Source organism: Ixodes scapularis, unplaced genomic scaffold (assembly GCF_016920785.2).
Source record: "Ixodes scapularis isolate PalLabHiFi unplaced genomic scaffold, ASM1692078v2 PGA_scaffold9__187_contigs__length_104089568, whole genome shotgun sequence".
Classification (NCBI taxonomy): Eukaryota; Metazoa; Arthropoda; class Arachnida; order Ixodida; family Ixodidae; genus Ixodes; species Ixodes scapularis.
In genome coordinates this window covers 84,593,856-84,613,291 of record NW_024609884.1, presented here as the reverse complement: position 1 = coordinate 84,613,291, position 19,436 = coordinate 84,593,856, and positions in this window count along the sequence as shown.

Here is a 19,436-nt window from a genome sequence, read left to right as displayed (position 1 = left end):
AATCGCGCGCACCCTCGTGTACGCAGTCCTTGTGTCTCGGGCCACGTACGGAGCTGTGTGCTTCCAACTGACAAAGACCCAAGTCGAAAAACTGGAGACCCTCTACCGAGCCGCCCTTCGGGTGATCACCGGCTTGCCTCGCCACACCCGAGTGGAAGAACTATATCGCTACGGAAGACTTCCACCCCTACGGTTCATTATACAAGATTGCCGCGAGGGAACCCAGGACCGCCGTCTCCTCACTCTTCAGGGGCAGCGCCTCCTTCTCTCAGACGACCCCACCATGGCTGCCATTTTAGACGAGGTTCCACCGCACGTGCCGCCGTGGATGGACTTCCCCGTCACGAACGGCAGACCACTCAGCCGGAAGACCAACGCCCAACGCTATGGGCCGCAGCGCGCCACTATCGCCCGCGCACTCAACGAGCCCTCAACGGACCCCACGGAGGTGCGGCTTTTTACGGACGCATCCTGGAATCCGAACACTCAGATCGCTGCCGTTGTGGCGAGAACCGAAGACGGCTATCATCGCCTACAAAATTACCACCTAAACGAGACACCCTCCACCACCGAAATGGAGCTCCGGGCGCTTCAAGTCGGTGTAAATTGGATTCTCACAGACCACCGAATTGTGAACGAGCAAACCAAGACGGTCACGATCTGCACTGACAGTTCCACAGCTATCCACGCCTTAATCGGTCCTCCCAGAGTCGGAACCACGGAGTACGCCATAAAAAGCGGCTGCAACATAATAAAAGCACAAAAAGACGTCGCAGTGAAAATCCAGTGGGTGCCTGGGCACTCCGGTCAAGCGGACAACGAGGCCGCGCACGACCTGGCGAGCGAGGCTTGCACTTCTCGCCGCTCGCAGGGAGTGCCGATCTACCGTCCATCGCTTGACCACAGCCCGGAGGAAGAACGACGACGACGGAAGCAAATTCGGAAAAACCGGTTGAAAGATCATGTACCACCCCTCGAGAATCCATTGCCTAAAGGTCTACCTCGGGGGGCCCAAGTGCTTGTTGTTAAAGCGCGAACGGGCTTCGCTATCACAGAAGACATGGTGGCAAGGTGGCGGTACAACCAACTGTGCAATCAAGAAGGCGATCCCCCACCACCTCCAATCACACGTTGCAGCAGCTGCTCCGCAGATCAAGCACCGACCATCAGACATCTCATCTGGGAATGTGACGGACTAAAAGACGTCAGAGAGAAGCACCGACCACCAGGTGTGACCTCCTACGAGGGGTGGGTTACTCCGGTACAGGACCAAAAAACGACCTTGCTCGCACTGTGGAGCTTCGCTTGTGAAGCCTCCATAGTGCGCCGCACCTAACTCGTAACACCCCTTTAGCCCCTTCCCAAACAGGCCAAGTGCCACCCTTTTTCGGAATAAATTTGTTACTACTACTACTATTGTCACGAGAAACTAGCGTCGCGTTGCTAAGGCCAGCAGCCATGTTGGGATTTTCTTTTTTTTTTCAAAAGGATCGCGATTGGTCCACGGAATCGTGACGTCATGAAAACGATTGGCTGGCGTTTCTCGGCGTAGGATTACATTTTCCTCTGAGAGGCATTTCCGGTTTTTTCTTAGCTTGCAACCGACAAGGTTGCAAGAAATTGCATGGGATGCCACCTCGACATGCAAAGCAGAAAGCAAGACGGACTTCATCGCATCCGTAAACGATCATCAAGACGGACGTCTCGATGGACAGAAATTTCGCAAAATGAGGGAAACTTCGCCAAAAATAGGAACATTTTAGGCGTCCAACGCAAGAGGGAGAAACGTGAAACACCCGCCACGTCTGCGCTACTGACGGTCGCCTTCTGTCCGGAGGCCCTATATCAGAACGTCAATCGTCTCCTCAAGATCCTAGCGACTCTGCCCGCAACAACGGCGGAAGCTGAGCGCTCGTTCTCTTCACTACGACGGTTAAAAACATACCTGAGAGCATGGGCGTACCAACCGGGGGGGCAAGGGGTGCGCTTGACCCCCCAGTTCTTAGAGTGGGGGGGGGGGGGGGGGCAAGGCATGTGTTTGCCCCCCCCCCCCCCCCCCTGAAACAGCCGGCACTGGGCAGTGCAGACACTGGCTGGCGGCGCCCAAGGGATACCAAGGACACCGTCCCCTTGCCCTGGGGGGAGGGGGAGAGGGGGGGGGGGTCTGGTTTGCCCCCCCCCCCCCCCCCCCCCCCCCATCAAAAGCAAGTTGGTACGCCACTGCCTGAGAGCGTCCACTTCGAATGAGTGGCTCGGTCCAGCGCTTTTGAATGTTCACCGCGACATTGAATTTCAAGCAGAGGACGTCCTGGATATTTTTTGCCGTGACCGCAGGCGGCTGCATCTTAATGCGTAAGCGCTCGGCATAAATGAGATAATAAAGTGAGCCTGCAAATTGCTTTCTGAAACAACTAGTCACATTTACCTTTGTATTCACGGTAATTTCTAGTTGAAAGCACGTAATTCTGATCAGTACACAAGTTGTGTGTGAGCGCAGCGACACCCGTTGCTTACAGTGCAATTGTTTTTACAATTCCTTTAATAATCCTTAGATCACTGACATTGTTTTATTTTATCACCATGTGCGCGTTTTGTTATGTTCACTTTGGTTTGATTAAACTCTGTATTTCAGGGAACATAGTTTGTTATACTTTGCCTTGAACTTGCCATCCTTCACCCTACAAATGTTTTGAAATATCCGTTCTCTAAATACTGTGATCAAGTTCCGCATTCTATCGAATAAACATGAATGAAAAAGCAATATTGCATAATTTATTAATTTGAGCATTTTCTACCCCACAAGCATTTTTCACGAAAGCATATAAGTGTAAAATAGTCCGCGCTCCCCCGTTGCTCCGCGCCTCGTGCAAAACCGACTGCGTGAGCAGGAGACCGAGCGGCCCCTCCCCACCCACGGGGGGGGGGGGGGGGGGGGGGGGGGGTAGCTTTAGCATATGGGGGGGAGGGTTCGACCCCCCACCCCTTCCCCTCGCCTACGCCGCTGGGCGGGAGCGAAGGGCTGCACAGAGTCGCGACGAAAACGACTCGCCTGCAGACCGCTGATCCCCTCGCGATGGCAAAGATTTTCATCGCAACACACGTGCGCGTGTGTTGAATGAAGGGTCACATAGCTTCTTTATAATTTGACTCGGGTTTCTGTAACTACATGAATTGCGCACGTTTCACCCGTTAAATGGGTCATGCGCCTGAATTCCGCGATGAAAATTCCGCGAAGAAATTTTTGGGGACCCGCCGCTTGGGACACACGAATATATTTTTGGGGACCGCAGGAGAGTCAGCGGCCCCAAAAATTTTGAGAGGTCCTACATTACAGAGATTTTACAACTGCTGGATCCGGGTCACGTGGTCAATGGGCCGCATTTGCAATACGAGCTGCGAGGAGGTGCCGAACGCGTCTTTCGTCTGCGAGCGTTCCAGCCTCTCCGCCTGCTTTCCTCCTCGCCAGGCGAAGACGCAGCGCATGCGCAGTTGCGAACAATCTTCGCCGACGGCGTCCGCCATTAAAGGGGCACTGACACCCCAAAGGTCGTATTTATTTTTATTGTCTAAAACGATGCAAGTTGCAGTCATAGACACGCAAAAAAAACCGCATCGCGAAAAAAAATTTTTCCCGCGCGCGCGCGCGCCTTTTTATTTTTGGCGTTTGATTTTCCCGCCTCTCGCCTCCTCGCTTCTTTTGATCGGTGACGTCAAAAATCAGGAAATTTAGAAGCTTTGTAGGCGACATCTCTATAACATTTAATAACGGCAATCGTAAAACATGTTTTTTAACGCAATTGCGAACGCACTACGGCCCTTCTTTTTGAAATACCAAAAATCGGGAGTTCGTTGTGGTGCCGTCTCCTGGATTTGTGTCCTCCAACGGAAAACAGGCGACACCGCTCAAAACCGGTCCGCCGCAACGCCGCCGCGGCCGCCGCTCACCAACACCTGCGCTCACTCCTTTCCTCCTCGCTTTGGGTCGCCATGGCAACAGCAGGGGGTGGTGAAAGAAAGTCGACTCTCAGGTCTCCGCGATTTTTGACGTCAAGGCACCGGCGCCGATCGCGCGGGAACTTCGAATTCGGCATTTGGAAATTGTTTTTTTACTTCACAAATACTGAATTCCCAAATTTCGAATTTTGAGGGTAATGTCCCGGCATCGTTATCAATCGTTTCGGATAATAAAAAAAAATATGATTTTGATGTGTCAGTGCCCCTTTAAGTTGCAAACGCACCCTATGGTTTAAGATGGACCCTCTCCTACAATCTAGGCTCTCTCAAAATATTCACCGCGTATGGCGCCCCTCTCTGACATGGCGCGCCATACGCCGCCCGTCACACTTCCCCTTCCAGCCACCGTAGTTTAAAAGCGACGGGGGCAAGTTGTGGGACGCAAATTTCGAAAACCAGCTGTTCCCGCTAGCCAATAAAGAATTTTGGTAATGGCGCTTTTTTATATCTTTTCTTCCGTAGTTAGTTGTTTAACAGTAAATTACAGAATAAATTCTAACTTAAGAGTATCTGAAAGTATCGAGTTACTTTTTTCGAGTATTTAGTAGTTTTATCAGATACTTTTCGGACTTGAGTATTTAGTACTCTACTCAGTTACTTTTCAACCTGGTACTCACTAACTTAAATAATTTTTCTCAGTATCTTGCACCTGTTAGGAAGGCCCAGATGGTGTGCGAAGTGCAGGAAACTATGGACTGCTACGCAACAAACAATAAATTCCGCTTAACTGGAAGCTTCTGTGCTAGTCCTGCACTGTTCGTGCGTGGAAAATGCTGGTGGACCGTTTCGTTCATACTTTATTGCACTTAAAAAAAATGGAGGGAGGGTAAGCACGGATGGTGTGCGCGTTCTGCGGAAAGGCCCATGCAGACAGGTGTGCCCGCAAAACTAACTCTCTATACGGTACCCCTCTAAAACACACATACAAATTTGGTTTAGATAGGCAAAAAACAAAACATATCTTGCCGCATCGCATTGGAGGTCCCGAATGTCTCCTCGGCAAGATGGAGTCAGTGTCAGTGAGGAAGGCAGGCTTCGCCACACTGAGGCTGGTCGTAGTAAGCACGAGTCGCAGTGGCGGAGAGTACGAGCAAGTACGGGTTGGAGAGCTCCAGTCCGTGTACGTGGCTTGCACGTGACGCCATTCAAAGAGCGCTCCGATGACCACCGGAGAAGAGGAGAAGGAGCTCCCCCTTATCAGGATCCTCTTTCGTGCCTTCCGGATTTGCACAGACGTCGCTAATGTCCTCCCAGAAGATTATAGAAGATTACCCCGACACTCAAAAATCTTACAAAAGCAGCTTCCCTCCCCTCCTCTTACATGGTGGTCAAAAGCGATGTGACGTCAGTGCAAGCCATGAGGACGAGCAGGAATGTCGAAGGAGGGCTGCATAAAACCCAAACCAACGCGTTTTTGTGCGCGCGTAGGCCGTGCGTCTCCCGGAAATTGCGTATTTCGTCACGTCGCGCTGATTCCTTGCGCCTTCCGGGCGCGCATGAGAAATTTGGATGATTTCAACTTTTTCTGAACGCGCACGAAAACGCGCTGTGACGTAGTAGGGCGCTCCTCTCCCGGCCAATCGGAGGAGGGCACTACTTCCGGCTCCGCGTTTCTTCGCCGTCTGGCGCAGATGCTCTCCGCTCGCCCAAACGCGCACCGTCGTACCCAACACGCATGGCTGTGACACAGAAAGCGCACCGGAAACAGCAAAAACGTCACGAAATACGCAATTTCCGGGAAGCGCACGGCCTACGCGCGCACAAAAACGCGTTGGTTTGTAATGCGCTTAAAGCGCGATCCAAACCAACGCTTCTTTTTGCGCCTGTAGGTCGTGCGGCTGCGGATATGACGTATTTTCGTGACGTCGTGCCACTTCTTCGCTCCTTCCGGGCGCGCACAAAAAAGTTGGATAATTTCAACTTCTTTCTCAACGCGCACAAAAACGCGCGGTGACGTAGCAGGGCGCTCCTGTGTCCCGGCCAATCGGTGGAGGGCAAGCTAGTTCCGGCTCCGCGTTTCTTCGCCGCCTTCTCAGAGCAAGTGACAAAAGCGCCCGGTGCGCATCCACAATTGGCCCTCTCCTCCCCCCACTTTTATTCTCTTCCAACATAACAACGCGATCTCTCTCTCTCTCTCTCTCTCGCCGCCTTCTGGCTGCGACAGACTGGCCTGGCCGGCCAGTCTGTTGCGCGCGTGCGCGCTCGCCCGAAGCTGGCCCGTCCAAACCAAAGCGCACGGTTCTGACTCAGAAAGCGCGCCCGGAAACAGCAAAAACGTCAGGAAATGCGTCACATCCGCAGCCGCAAGAGCTACCGGCGCAAAAAGAAGCGTTGGTTTGGATCGCGCTTAAAGCGCGATCCAAACCAACGCTTCTTTTTGCGCCTGTAGGTTGTGCGGCTGCGGATGTGACGCATTTCGTGGCGTTTTTGCTGTTTCCGGGCGCGCTTTCTGAGTCAGAACCGTGCGCTTTGGTTTGGACGGGCGAAACTTCGGGCGAGCGCGCACGCGCGCACGCAGGCACGAGCGCACAAGCAAGGTGCAACTGCGACAGACTGGCCGGCCAGACGGCGAGAGAAAGAGAGAGAGAGAGATCGCGTTGTCATGTTGGAAGAGAATAAAAGGGGGGGAGGAGAGGGCAGCCAGACGGCGAGAAACGCGGAGCCGGAACTAGCTTGCCCTCCACCGATTGGCCGGGACACAGGAGCGCCCTACTACGTCACCGCGCGTTTTTGTGCGCGTTGAGAAAGAAGTTGAAATCAACCAACTTTCTTGTGCGCGCCCGGAAGGAGCGAAGAAGCGGCGCGACGTCACGAAAATACGTCACATCCGCAGCCGCACGACCTACAGGCGCAAAAAGAAGCGTTGGTTTGGATCGCGCTTAAAGGAGTCATGAAACGCTTTTTCAACTTTTTTCTGTTTAGCTTTCCTCCTCAACTCATAAATCGCGCATTGAACCAAACAGTTCAAGAAGTCGAAAAGGGGGGAGTCCCCTCTTGTTCGGAATCTCGCTTGACTAGCCGGACACAGCCATTGTCCCCCTAGAAGATTAGCCCGTCGCTCAAAATTCCGACTAGTTGCTTTCCCCACCCCGTTCACCCCGAAGCTGACAGTGCTGTGGAAGCTATGTGCTCGTTGGGCCAGCCACACATTTTCCACGTGATCATGCTCTCTCGCGCATACCGACCCGCAGAGAATGAGGTCAGGTGATGAAAGGGAGACGGCTGATTGGTCCGGCAAGCGCGTAGCTTCCACCGCAATGTCAGCTTAGGGGTAAAGGGATTAAGTGAGGTCCGGTGTCGTGTGACGTGCGCTTGGGCCCTGGTGACGCGCTGCGGGGGCCCGGTTATGGTGGCTAGTAGCCCGGTGACGCGCTGCGGGGTCCGCGGATGTATCGCAGTGAAAAGGCGGAGAGTTTACGAAGGGAAGGAGGTACAAAATAGTCCGCTATGTTTTGCAAATTTTCGTAGCGAAAGTCAGGCTTCTGACTTTCTACCTTTGTTCTTTTGGCCCACTGAACGATGTGCTATTAGTAAAATCCCAATATAAATTGATTTACTCCAGCCTAAAATTCGTTTCATGGGTCCTTTAAGGCAGCAGAACAGCCGGACAGAGGCCAGCTGTCTCCTATGATGCAGACTGCGCCATCTCGTAGCCTGGTGGAGTGCAGCTTGGGTGGCACCGCTGAAGGGCGCCTCTGCGGCAGGATCGGTACGGCGGACGAATATATAGGCGGCACGACGGTGAAAGGCTTCCAGGCTCGTTTGAAGTGAGAACTGGTGTGGGTGCGCGAATGCGTGAGCAGCATTTAGTCACGCATCTGGAACCATTTAGGCTTGAGCAGATAACGATAAAGTAAAAAAAAAATTGGAAAGAAAGATGATCAGTTTACCCATCGGTTCGCAATTTCAGTGAAAATCAAGTTTCTTGCTCCTTGCGGAAATATCGCTTGTCTCCCATGCGATATTTAGTTATATTTAGGGCCAACATTTTGTGGTAATGAATCTACAGCTGTGTATATGTGTTCGTGCGCTCGCACACCTCAACCGGCAATGAAAAGTGTGCGCACTTTTCACTTCTAAAATGTTACAGAAAGCTAAGCCCGAGAATTGTCCACTCCTGCGAAATCGACGGCACCCGGCGGCTAGAACAGAAAGCTGTGGCGGCAGGTTCGCTCTCCAGCCGTCTCCAGCGAATCAAATATTCACAGCGCCTGGTGGTCTAAAGACGAAGCCCCGAGAGTAGGCTCGAAAACACGTGGCGGAAATTGCCAAAAGTAAAGTTCAAATATTCAGTACCGTTTCATGATCCCTTTTTACAGCGCAGCTCTTAGGCGCCCGTTTCCGGCTTGAGCGGCGTCCGCGTAACCAAGGTCACCCCAAGGTCGCGCGACCCCCAAGGTCACCCCAAGGTCATGTGCCCCCAAGGTCACGTGACCCCAGGTCACGTGACCCCTCCTAAGGTCACCTCACGGTCACATGACCCCCCAAGGTAACCCCCACATGACCCCCAAGCTCACGCGAGGTCACGTGACCCCAAGGTCACGTGACCCCAGGTCATAGACCCCCCAAGGTCACGCGACCCCCGAGGTCAAGGTGACCCCCACGTGACCCCCAAGGTCACGTGACCCCCGAGGTCACGTGGCCCCTCCTCGAGGTCACTGACCCCCCTTCCCCCTAAGTCACGTGACACCCCCCCCCCCCCCCCGAGGTCACGTGACCCCCTCCCCCGAGGTCAGGTGACCCCCCGGAGCATATTAAAGAATGAGGGGAGGAGGAGGAGGAGGGGTCTACCCTCCCTTCAGTACCCTCCCTCCTCCCCCTCAAGAGCTGCGCTCCAATTCGGCGTTACAGGGAGTTGTAAACGGCTTTCACTTTTTATCTCTCCGAGTAATTACGGGCAGAGTTGAGTATTGTAGAAAATAAATAATTTAATTTTGAGCATTATTGTCCCTCGAAGAGCTGCATAGACACCAGGAAAACCCCTGTGAGTTGGTTGAATTTTGCCTTTATTCCAATCTTCGGGAGTTGCAAAGGCGGAACAGTTACTTGTTGCGCGACACTCTCTTCAAAGCGGATTTTTTCACGCCAGACTCCCCAGCCCCGTTGCGCTTTCTGGACCTCCTTTTCGCAGGTTTCTTGCTCGCCCTGATTTCCCTGTTCATCGCTGGGGATGACCGACCAGTTGTGGACTTGCTGCGCCTAGACCTTCGCCTCTTGCTCTTCCCTGCCGCTGCCATCCTTGCCCTGGGACTCCTAGTGGCGCTGGAAACTCTGGTCCTCGAGCGCGATGACAGGCGGCTGTGCGCCTCGTCGTTCTCCGCTTTGCGGGAGTCGCGGAAGCCCTGTTCCTCTTGCGTCCCCGGGCTCAGGACCCCTAAAAAATTTTTTGACTTTTTATTAAAAACGTGTTGACTTCTTGTTGACTCTGATTACTTTCTTTTGACTTTGACTTCCTGTTGACATGGTCAACACAAAGTTTGTTGATTTTGTGTTGAAACTTTTCTGGTGATTTTCTTCAGCCGTCAAAAGGAAAGCTGTTGACTTTCTATTAACTTTACATTGATTTTATTCTGCCGACTCCCTGTTGACAGTGTAATCAGAATGACTGGAGACGTTATGTTTACTTGGTGTTGAAAATGTTCAGTTCGCTCTCTGTAGGCAGTGTCAATAGAAAAGCTCCAAACTTTCAGTTGACTTTTTATTGAACATAGTACACCTCGACACGATGTCAAAAGTCACAAGTTTTTCAATAGTCTCTGACAAGGTGAGAGGGAGGAGCTTCAGTTGTCCCGAAGTCCAGCGAGAGCCTTCTACCCTTGACAACGTACGCTTCGGCGTTCGTGCTCCTCGAGCGCGCGCGTGCAGTCAAAGCACGACGGAAGGCATGGGGCGCGTGCTGGAGGCCAGGCGTTCGAAAGGCATGCCCTGCCGTTCTGACTTTGTAAGTGACTATAGTGACTTTAATGACCAAATTAAACAAGTCACCTAGTAAATAAAATCAAAATAACTATTTTAAGGTGGAGAAACTGCCTTGCTCGCTTCGTCCTTGGTGGTGCTATGCAGAGAAGTGACACCATTTCTTCTAGGAGTGGTTTTTGCGGATGTTGTTTTAGTGACTGTGCCGAATTATTATTAGTTTAACCAATGATTTTTCGTAAGAGATATTGCCCACGAAACACTATTTTCCCTTTGACAGACTCCCGAGAAAGAAATCGGATACTTCGAATCTTAAAGGGGCCCTGCAATCACATTTAAGCGCTGTACCTTTTTTTGCGGTTTCTACGTCCCTCGGGGTTTGGGCAAGCCAGCGGGCACGGAGAGAGTAACTAAATATCAGTGAGTCACATTTTAACCGGACGACGTGGAAACCTCCTCCACCGACGGGTGCGACCCGCGGTACCGAAAGCGCGCGAAATGTGACGTCTTCGGTCATGGGCTCACTACTGGTCAGAGCCGCTAAAAGCTTCTTTTTAGCCAAAATACAAAATATAAGTGGCGCGAACCGTTTCAATTATTTATAAAAGTACTTTTTGTTCCCAATTTTAGATTAGAAGAGAAATAAATGCAGTTTAGAAAGTACGAAAACAAGAAATGAACCGTCGACATACCCGCCAACAAGCGGTGGAAAAGGCGGCGCATACTAGAAAGCTGTAGTGGATCAGGCACCAAATAGCTTCGAGCGTATAAAGGTCCCGGATGTACGCGGCGGCGCTTCGGTCGTATAGACTGGAGGATCCAACCGGTTCCGAGCGTTCCCAAGGCCTTCGGCGAGCAGCTTTGGCTTGCGGTTTCGCCTTTTGGCGGTATGGCAGCGCGAAGTGGTTCCCGTTCTGAACTGATATTTACCCTGTGTTTGCTGTCGTTTGTGGCCAATGAAGTGTCATGCTGAACTAGTGTTTAATCAGACAGCAAATGCAATGCGAGCCGCCCTGGCTGCCCGCTTCATACAGCCTATCCAGAACATGCTTCAGTGGCGCCCTCTCGAGCCGTCGACACGGAGTGCGGCAGCCGTGAGCGCTCGCTGAGCCCACTGCCCCTCCTCTAGTTCACGGCCACTCAAGGGACCAAGGGCGTTATGAAGGGGGTTATTTTTTGCTTGTTTTTGTAATTTTAATTGGCCTATAACTTTTAAAATAAAGCGAAATTCGAGAAGATGAAAGTTTCATTAAGTTTTTACGTTCAGTGCGCTCAGGTTCGGTGCAAATTAAAAACCAGTAAAAAGAAAGTCCTTGCAGGACCCCTTTAAAAAGTGCTGAGGTGGTCACCGGCCAAATGATTACCTTCAGTATGTAGGCTGTATAAAGCTCTGCAGCAATCAAAGAGACTGTGATTCAGGTGTTCAGTGCTTCATGGTTGTGTTTGTGTTTTCGTTTGTGAATTGTAGTTTTTTGGATGTGTAGAGCTTTCAAATAGCACAAGGACGCCGTTTCATAACAAAATCCAAAATAAAAAATTATGTAAAAAATTCGCGTTTTTTTTTTTTTTTTTTTTTTGGAGGGGGGGGGGGGGCGTTATTTTGCTGCAGGCAATTTGGAGCAGAGTGGAAAGCTGTAGTAAGCTTCCAAAACTTTGTTGAATGAACAGCTAAGCTGTACAAAAATTTTTTCTTTAAAAGGCTTAGTTTTTTTGGTTGAAAAGTTGTAGCTTTTCAATTGAAAAGCTTCAGAAAAAGCATCTTGGAGGCGACAGAAAGTCAGTTGACTTTTTTTTTATAAAAAAGTAGGCCAATATTCAAAGGAAAGTCAACATAAAAGCTAGAGAAAGTCAGATGAAAAGCTATTGACATTTTATAACCTCTTATGACTTTTTTCACCAGGCTTTCAACAGAAAAGCACCACAGTTTTTTTGTAAGCCCCCCCCCCCCCTCCTTACAAAAACTGTGATGCTTTTCGTGATAAGCGAGGGCGCCATGGAGACGCCCTCGCTTAACACGCTGGTGGATGCGGTTTCCATAAGGAAGGGTTCAGTCCGCCGGGCCTGGACTTCCTCTCTGTCGCACGTTTGGGCCTAGTTACAGCGGTCTCGCTTTCAAAACCGAGGACAGTCGAAGTCGCTCTGCAAGAATACATGGAAACCACGAAAGTCGGTCTCAAGACATGCAAGATGGCGTTTGAGACTGTTGGCAGGCTGATGTCCATTAACTCTTTCACGCACACAAAAATAAAATGCACTTAAAGGAGCTGTGCAACGATATTCAATTGGAATTTTTTTCTCTCTACACGAGCTTACTGGCACACCTGGGACTCAAGGATACTCACACCCAACGCCACTGGCCAAGAAACTCCTTTGTTGCGGTGTAATTTCAAGGACAAAATCGATCATTTTCATTCAATCTCTCCTTTGCAAAATTTGATGACGTAACTCGGGGATCGCAGTACACCCAAGTGACGATATTTGAATGCGGTTCATAGATTGGACCCGAGCATTGCGTGGCCACTCGACGTGGGCTCGTGACAATTGCTAGCTCGAGAAGCATTCGGGTTGTGACCCGTGTCCAATCGCTGCAACGACGACAACAGCCGAGCCATAACAATGTCTGGAACTCAGCGCGTGTCCTGTGCTTTGCCAACCCCAGCGCGTGGCTATGATCAACACTGGCGGCATATAATCGGCTCCAGATCACGTGGCCGCTTGTTCTGGCTGCGAGTTGAGGGGGTGAACGCTGCTCGTTTTTCTTTAATTTTTTTCTGGGACTTCTATTGCGTGGGGTGAAAAACGAACGCGTGTTTCATAGGTCATTAACGTTAGGGATCCGTTTTCAGCGGGATTTGTGCACAGTACAAAAATTGTTGCATCGCTCCTTTAAGTTATCCGGCGCAACATAGAAAATTACTTTATCTGCTCCCTTCAAAGGTAATAATAAAAGAATTACCGCAGTTGTCCTACATTTGTCGAAAAAAAATCATTTTTAATACGAGTAGATCGCATGATTGACTCTGCTCTACATGATAGTAGCGGCGAGATGTTTTTCGCCCTTGTTCGGTTACCTTTTGTGACGTCATTACCTTGTGAACAACAAGCACGATGGTGTTTGTAATGGGCATGGTGGAAGCCTGAAACCATAGCGCTCTCAAAGCAACACTGCCAACACCGTCAAAATTGAAGTTCTTACATTCCTCTCATTTCCGTCGATGAGACATCCTTTGCTGACGTCATAGTCAGCATTCGGCCAATTGTGGTGGGCCGACCACAGCGACGCTTTCGATCGCTCATGTCGCCAATAGGGAGTATTCATTGGCGGCAATAGCTGAGAGTCCACGGCTGCCGAGCGCGTGCCGACGGCGAGCTTCCACACTTCTTTTGTAACGTGCATTCCACACCATCAAGATTGCCGGTCTTAGCAGCCTATTAGTGAGAGTTCGGCCTGAGCATGCTCCGTGAACAGCGCACTCAAATATAGCGTCCAGTGAACACCTCCCATAGACCAGATTCATTAGACGCCAGTTTCTTGTTCGTGGTTCAAGCAGACTATCTTCACGAATAGAATGATCCGCTGTACGGAGATAAACAGGGAGAGGAGCAGCAGCGATGTCAGAGCGTCGAGCTCAGCTGATTGGGAGGATCAGTGGGTCGGTGCAAAGGCCCTTCCCTCTCTCTACTGTCTCCCTTCAATCAGAAAGAACAAGAGCGTGGTTGGCTCCTCGCGCAAGGCCTGGCGTTCGAACGCCGAACACCAGGTCCTGCGCGCTCTAGAACCAGAAATTCGGAAGATCCTCCATTGACACCGAGAAAGCCGTCTGAATCGAACTAATTAGATTCGGGCCTTCCTATCATGCCAAGGCGGTCTTGGCATAGGACCTCGGTCTACTTACGGACTGGCTGCTGCTTGCTAGCGGGCCGGATCCGAGCGGGCAGGCGACTTCGGGCGCCGAATGGGTACGCGGATATCGGCAACGCGTGTGGATGTCGGCAAGGCGCGCCAAGGACGTCGTAGCCTCCTCTTCGGGACTTCTGGCCGGTTCGGGAGCTTCCAGAGGGCCCGAACCTGCGTACGACCCCTGCGACTGCCCTCGTTCCGAATGCGACACTGGGCCCGCGGTACACGCGATCTTGCGCTCGCGCTTGTGGCGTCTTCGTCCTTTTCGTCTCAGAAGCTCAGCGTCTCGCACAGCTTTGATCTGCGCAGCTTTGATCGCTGCATGCTCAATGTGCGCTCGCGCTAGCGCTCCCGTATATTTTGACGCATGCATTTGACTGCATTTACCACAGAAAAACATTGCGAATTGCCATCTGGTGATTTTTATGGAATTTCCAAGAGTCAGGATACATTGGGATAGCCGACTTCCCCCTATCCCTTAACCCCAAGATAAACTACAAATGTTGTTACTGTAAAAGAACTAATTTCGAGAAGCCTGTACATTTACGCTCCTTAGCACTGATAAAGCCGAAACAATGACAAGACCAGCTCAGGTGCGCCTCCCAAAGTGAGGATCACCGTCGAGACTTGAGCACCCTCTTATCCGCCAATAGAAACATCGGTGATCGTCTCATTTTCTTGGCTTGCGGTAATTCCTTGAGTAAACTCCTTGTAAGCTATAACTGAGCTGCCGAAGACATGGTGATGGCCGGCGCTGTACGGAACGCGCTCTTTTTAGGAGACACAGATGAACGCCGTCGTTCCATCTTCCGAAATTTGAATTTCGCAAAATAAGGCCACAGAAGCGTTGAACGGGACGCTACGAACTCCAAAACCTCACTCATACATTGATATCTCAAGCGGATGGCCGTATTTTTGGAAAAGAAGGGCGCGATCAAGCGAGGACTCTGACGTCACGATCCTCCTGGAAAAGTTGAGGATGAAGGGGGAGCGGCCTCGCTTCTCTCCTCCTCGCTTCGGTTCACCAATTCGATGGGACGAAGCGAGGAGGAGAGAAAATGAGAATCGTGACGTCACATGTCTCGTCGGCAGTGTTCAATCGCGCGTTTCTTTTCCAAAAATACGGCCATCCGTTACAGATATCACTGTCTGGGTGGTGTTTTTGTTTTCTGCAGCGTCCTGCCTATCGCTCCAGCCCTGTTTGGTGAGCTCAAAATTTTGGTTGAGTATCCCTTTAAAAAACCAGAGAAAAGAAAAAATAATTTTTAGTCTGGCTGGGACACGCGTGTCAAGAAATACATTTTACGCGAAAGAAAAAAATAGAGCAATATTGACGGCGGGAGGCGTAATTTATTCGGTAATCACCTCCTTTCCACTTGTTTTCTCTCTCGGCATTTGGGGCGCATGGAGGATAGGTGTCACGGCTTGGCCATCACGTTGAGGAGGTGAGAGTGTATCACCATCTGGTCGAGGTGAAAAGAGTGTATGACCATTCCGTGACGTCATGGATTTTGCGCGCAGAATTTGAAATAAATCTTGCGCCGTCAATATCGCTCTAAAAAATAAATTTCGCGTAAAATGCATTTTTCGACACGTGTGTCCCAACCAAACTGTTTAAAAAATATATTTTATTTTCAGTGGCCTATAAGGACAGAATGACAGTTAAGAGCGCTAGTGTAACTAGGGTATTACATGGTTTGCACATGACGTCATCGCACTATGTGCTGGTGGTCATTGCGATGTGTTCTTGGTGAGAAAATGAAATCAGGTATAGTCCGTTGCAACTGGAGAAAGGAGGAGCTTTCCCCCTCTGCTCTCCAGCGTTCCGTCTGCTTCCTCCTCCCCGGCCTTCCTTTCCCTCGCCCTACCTTCTTGAGTTGGAACGGACTATTGGGAAGGAGATCGAGAAGTGGTGCTCCATAGCGGCTGTGATGTGCCGGTTAATTTGGGATAATGTAGAGATATATTTATTTCACTGTTTAGGTTACAATCGATTGGTGTTATGAGAAGCGTCTTATTTGGTCTGTAACCGCGCCCAGTCTGTGGCTCGCTCTCCCCCGCCGGCGTCTCCGGTGGCATCCGCCGTCGTTGCCTTGGCTCAGTAGGTCGTGTTCGCTGTATACGTGGCGAACACGCCCACAATACACGGCAATATCTCCCCCTTACAAACTTCACGTTTTCACAGGCCCAGCCGCGTAGATGGCTGGCGCGTCTGTGTTGATCTTCTGAAAAGGAGAGGGCTGCCCTCCCTGCTTTGGTCACGTGTGCCATTAAGTGGTCTGGCAGGCGAGCTTCGAGTGCCTGCCTCCGGTGTTGCAGGATCGTTCTGTCTTAAAAAAAAATATATATATATATATATATATATATATATATATATATATATATTTATTTATTTATTTTTTTTAGGTTTGAAAGTTGTAATTGGAAATCGGAGACGGTGAACCGTTTAGCTGACTGATGGCGCGGGAAGGGGCGAACTTTCTCGGTGTTCTTGCGCGCCTGAGGCTATCGTCTTGATTCGCAGATATTCCCTCTTCCTCCTTGGGTACATGTCTCAGCTGTTCAATGTGTCGTTTCCATGTATTTCCCTCGTTTGCGCGAATCTTATATGTTCGGTTTCCTAGCACACGGACGATGACGCCTTTCGACGATTTCTTAGCGTTCCTGTAGTCTCTTGCCCAGACCTGATTGTTCTGATGTAGGTGTCATTCTTTATAGAGTTGCGCGAAGCGTGCTGCTTCGCCTGTTTTGATCGCACGACATCAGTTATTGATGGTCCGAGAAGATCGAACCTTGTGCGAAATTCGTCTCCTGTCATCATTTTGGCAGGTGTTGAGCCAGCTGTCGCGTGCGGGGTCATCCGGTATGCCACCAAGAAGTTATGGCATGCCTCTTCCATGGTGAGCCCCGCTGCAGGCTTGCGTTGACAAACTTCGTTAATGTTCCCAAAGTTTTTTTCGGCACCATTCGTTGCGGGATGAATCGCGCGTGAGAATGTCTCTTGCACTCCGTTTCTTGTCATGAAATCCCGCAATTCGCTTGATCGGAATTGCGGGCCATTGTTTGTCATAATCCTTTCTGGCAGTTCATATCTTGCAAAGAGAGTTAGAAACACTCTTATGGTGGCTGCCGAAGTTGTCGAGGTCAGGGGCACTACCTCGGGCCATTTTGAATATGCACCAAAGATCAGCGAGAAATTCCTTCCTTGAAAGGGTCCTGCAAAGTCTGCATGCAGGCGTTGCCATTCCTTATTTGTGTATTCCCATGGGTGTATGGGAACTTTAGGTGCCTCGTTGCTCACTTCCTGGCACGGCCGACAACCTCGGACTATCGTTTCGATGTCATGACCCAGAAGCGGCCACCACAAGTCGTGCCAGTCCCTTCACCTTCGTCATTGCATCATGACCTTGATGCAAGCCGTTCAAAACGTGTTTTCAGTAGATTCCAGGGTACGATGACCCGTGTTCCCCACATTAAGCAGTCGAGCTCCATGGTTAGCTCCGTACTGCGACGGAAGTAAGGCTTGAGGTCATCGGAATTCACTTGTTCCGACCATCCATCTATGGTGAGTCTTAAAACTTTACACAACACGGTGTCCTTTCGTGTCTCTCTGCTGATCTGCTTATGTGTCAGCGGGAGTGCTTGAAACTTTTCTAGATAGAGACATTTGTTTTCGTCCATTCTCGTAGTTTCTGATTTTGTAGCGCCTTTGTCAGTCGTTGGGAGTCTTGACAGCATGTCTGCGACAACGTTCTGATCCGTTGACACGTACGTCATGTCGAAGTCATACCCTGACAAGATGATTGCCCATCGCTGCATTCTTGCCGCAAACGTGCCTGGGATTCCCTTACTGGGATTGAAAATCGATACTGTATAGTGTAGTGTACCGTTGTACCACTGGATGACACCATTGCATCCGCCACTATAAAAGAGCCTGAATAAACCTTGAGCGGCACTTCCCCGCTTGGAGAGTCAGCAGCCGTGTAATTCCAGAAGTGGGCGGAATCCGTCTCCGCTGATCCCGTGCCTGCGGCTTCCACACGCGGCCCGGCCCCGCCGCTGCCACTTTCCGTTGAGGCAGTCACCTTCCCTTCGCCATGGCCAACGGTGAAAAGTCCGCTGGGTCCGCCGCTCCGTTTCTACATACAGGGCGTGGTCCAGCTCCGTCCACCACCACCGTTTGACTTCGACAACCCCAGCTCCTGGCAAAGGGTTGATAACTGGGCTAGTTGGTAGTTAGACATATTAACGGCATTAGCGCACACGTATGAGGAAGAGAGAAGGGACAGAAAAGAGCGCTACTCACAACTGTATTTACAAAGATGAAGAAAAGAAAGAGCATCGTCCAGCTCCCCATAAAGATGAAAAAGGAAGAAGAGGAAGCAGAAATATAAAACAGGAATGTAAAACACAAAGTCGGGTGTTCCCTCGCGCGCACAGGCTTGATACACTGGTTCTTTGATTAAACCCTAAAACCTTTGTTGGCTGTGCCTTCGTTGTCGTGGTGCAGGGTGTGTTTGCATCAGTCTTCGCTCGCGCCTGGTCACCCGTGTCGGAGGGGAAGACGAACACATCATCCATGGTCGGCTGCCGCTGGGTCGTCGTGTCTGATGTCTCGCGGCACCCGTGACTCATGCGAGTTCTGCATTGTCCGTGTTAAAAAGTCTGTCTCCTTGCGTGTTAAGGCCACCGATGCAACACTAATGCATTTAGTAGCTGCGGATATGATGTAGAAGGCCTCTACCACTTCGCGGGTCATTTTATCCTTGTGCCTCTCTAGGGTTATTGTTTCCCCGAACAGCGGATTACAATTGCACTCCTTGCAATGTGTTGCAAGATGGCCTCCCACTGTGGCTCTCAAAGAATAATCATGCTCGCGAAGTCGGTCATTAAGACACCTGCCTGTTTGCCCTACGTAGATCTTGCCGCACGAGAGTGGAATCTTGTATACCACGCCTGAAGTGCACGGAACAAAAGGTTTAGCATGCTTTTTTGTGCACCTTTGTCTTGTGGCACCTTCGGCTTGCGAGTTGACTATGGAGCAAATTTTGCTCATTTTTTGCGGGGCTGAAAATACCACTCGGACCCCATACCGACTTGCCACGTTCTTTAAATTGTGTGACGTCTTGTGAAGGTACGGGATTACCACGGGTCTTGTCTTTCCTACATCTTGTTTGTTGGCTTGGAGGCCTTTTGCCCTTTTCAACAAGGTGTCCGCTACATTAGCCAGTAGTGGTAACGGATAGCCACATCTCCCGACCAAAAAAGCAAATGAACCGGTGCCCTCCACGGTGGGTCTCTACACAACACTGGGGGAGGTAAGGATGCCACCGGATATTGGCAAGCGTCTAGGGGTAGGCCCTAAGTACTGTTTCGAACCTGTGGTAAGCCCACCGGAGCTGATTACACTAGCAAAGCAAATCGCCCATAGGACAGTGGAAACGGACAGACCACGGTGCATCTCTGAGTGCGTTGACAGTCTTCACCCTCAGCAGAAGAAAAAACCTGTCGGGCATTTTAAGCCCCTGGTGGATTTTATGGGTGACAATGGACTGCGTGTCTTACTATCAGACAAAGAAGGACAGTTTGTGGTTCTACCAGAAAA